Genomic DNA, 3,078 nt, shown 5'->3' on the forward strand with positions numbered 1-3,078 from the left:
TGCGTGTGTGTGTGTTTCTGTTTGCGCACAGCTTTCCCTGTCAAACAAATCAAAAATCTAAATATCAGGTCGGGTCGGGAAATGTTTTGACTTTCTCCCCTCCGCGTCGCCGCACAGCACAGCAGTGTAGCACACATTGATCAGCACATGCGCATCACAGACAGCCAGAGAGCCGCAGAAGTGAAGCCCTCCCTCCCTTTCCAGTTGCGTTTGTCTTGGTGTGGAGGTGAGTGGTGATGAACAAAAGACTAAGCTACCTGTGCCTCGAATTTACAGCTAATTATCCAAAAGACAAAAGGCAATTATAATTTGTCTTGCTAACATCCATGACTCATGAGAGCTACCATGTAAGTTATCTAATGTTTAGCTAAGGCAATAGGAAGTCTAGTAAGTTTAGACCAGTGCACGTTCTTTCACTGCATGATTCAGTTTATTAAAATGCATTTAGAATGATCACAAAATCAGTGTTTTATGATTAAAATATCAAACCTGTATTCATGCATTTATAACTGCAGGTTTAATACATTCATGTCCTGCATTAAACAGTGTGTAAATGCATCTAAATGCCACTTCTAATGCAGCTTCTGTGTTTTCTCTGCATTGCAAAGGTTAATTTTGTCAATACTGATTTAATTTGCTTGGTAACAGCCCAAATGACTTATTATTATAATTGACTGGTTCAATTTAAGAATTTGACTGAAAAGATGATGCACACTTTTAGAAAAAAATGCCTTTATAAATGTAAAAATGCCCATAAAAGGTAAAAATCAATTTTTAAAATGAAGTTGTTTCATTTTATGTGCATCCCACACAAAATTGACAGAAATTAAAAGATTAATTTCTGTCACTGCTGTGAACTGATCACCACACAGAATATGCAGAATATCAAAAACTTTAGGAGTCAGCTCTCCACAGTAGTCCTTAAGATATCAGCACAATAACACACTCAGCAAAATATCATCTAATTATCGTTAACAATAAAATCCCAGAAAATATTGAGATATATTTTTTGTCAATATCGCATACCCCTAATATATTTATAACGTTTTGTTTAGAAAAAAAATTAATAAATATGAGAAGTGCCCTTTTTTCCACTTGAGCCCCTGCCCCTCAAAATGTCTGTGCACGTCCCTGACTGTTAGAACGTGTAACCGAAAGATACTAAAGCGGTACCTAAATGAGATACTCCACCCAAAAAATAAGCCCCATGCATTTGCAGGTCTATTTGACTTTCTTTCTTCTGTGAAACACAAATGGAGGCTTTTAAAAAAAATACTCTATCTCTGTGAGTCCATTGACATTGACATTTTGACAGGGGAGGCTGACAAATTAGTAGACTGGATTAGGGATAGATCCCACAATACCATTCATGAAGTGAACACTGTCTGTAGGTAAAGATTTGATTAAGATACACAGTACATATCCAGAGGAGCTTTGCTACTAAACTGCACTGTTAAAACGTATAGCCAAGGTTCAATTTCAGCATTCCTATTAATTAAACACATGGAAAAAACATCTGCTGTCTCCTCAAGTGAAACCACATTTTTATTGGCTGAGAGCTACAACAACAGAATAACGAATACTGGTTGTTGTTGTTCTTAATTAATGTACCTTTCTTGTTGTTATCTTATAATAAACATCACCTCCCCCATTACATGCCCCATGTGTTATTAACAAAGGTAATCGGGTGAGAAATTATATTCTTCACCTCCACTGTTGTGTTTGACCGCTAACCAGTGACAGAAGACAGGAAGCACAGATTAAATGGGTCACAAATCAGCTAAAGAGTGAGAGGGCTGGAGGAAAAGTAATTGGACGGACAGAAGTGTGGCACTAATCAAAGCCATTAGGTTAAAGCAGTTAGCTAAGAGAATGTGAAGGAAGAGAAAGTCTGAACAAATGCTGCCAAAAAGTATAATAGATTCCTGGTAATGACAAAATGACGTAGAAGACCACAGACAAAGGTTGATTTCCCTTTTGTTGCATGGCAAAAGGTGTACTCACAGAGAATGTTCATTGGTACTTCACACATCACTGACTACAAATTGGATTTCTGCCCATCAATGTCGTGAAAAAGATTCAGACAATGAAAAATCTAACAATCCTCATCCTTCATTGTCCTCAAAAACAGGTAGTCCTGCCCCTATAGACTCTCATTATTGGTTGAGCCAGAGCGTGTTATTGATCTTATCTGATCTTGTTATTGATCAATCGTGTTTTCGTCTTATTGATAAGCCGTAATCCAGTAATGGTGATGGGCGTTCCGTTTCCAACATCCACTGTATGCAGTAGACCAGGGGTGTCCAAACTCGGTCCTGGAGGGCTGGGGTCCTGAAGAGTTTAGCTCCAACCCCAATTAAACACACCTGAACCAGCTAATCAAGCTCTTACTAGGCATACTAGAAACTTAAAGGCAGGTGTGTTGAGGCAAGTTGGAGCTAAACTCTGCAGGACACCGACCCTCCAGGACCGAGTTTGGGCAGCCCTGCAGTAGACCAATCACAACAGATTGGGTCATCGGACCAATCAGAGCAGAGTAGTCTCAGCAAAGGAGGGTTTGGAAAGATGAACGATTCGTTTGAGTCGTTGAGAAATAAGCAGTGTTGGGCAAGTTACTCTGAAAATGTAATCAAATTACTGATTACTGATTACTCCTTTTAAAAGTAATCACGTTACTGTTCTGATTACTTTATTTCAAAAGTAATTAGTAATTAGTTACATTACTAGTTAAGTTACTTTTTTTTCCATGAAATTTATGAAATCCAAGCATACACGCTCCCGATAAATATTTGTTATTAAAGCATCTACATTCACAGAACACTGTTATTTTTAACTAAAGCAAGCGGCTGCTGCGTGCATGGTTTGGCATGGCAGAATGCCAGCAAAGAGCGCTGCATTTATAATCTCTAAAAGTTCAGTTCATCGCAATCTCACAAATCTCTGGTATAACACAATAAATATATGCATAATGAACCTTTGATAATGTCTACAATTCGTGTCTTATAATGAGAGGATTCGTGAGCACGCAAATTTCAGCACTGCATTGCTCAACGCTGCAAACACGTGTTATAACCATAG

This window comes from Sinocyclocheilus anshuiensis, unplaced genomic scaffold (assembly GCF_001515605.1).
Source record: "Sinocyclocheilus anshuiensis isolate Anshui unplaced genomic scaffold, SAMN03320099.WGS_v1.1 scaffold29, whole genome shotgun sequence".
NCBI lineage: Eukaryota > Metazoa > Chordata > Actinopteri > Cypriniformes > Cyprinidae > Sinocyclocheilus > Sinocyclocheilus anshuiensis.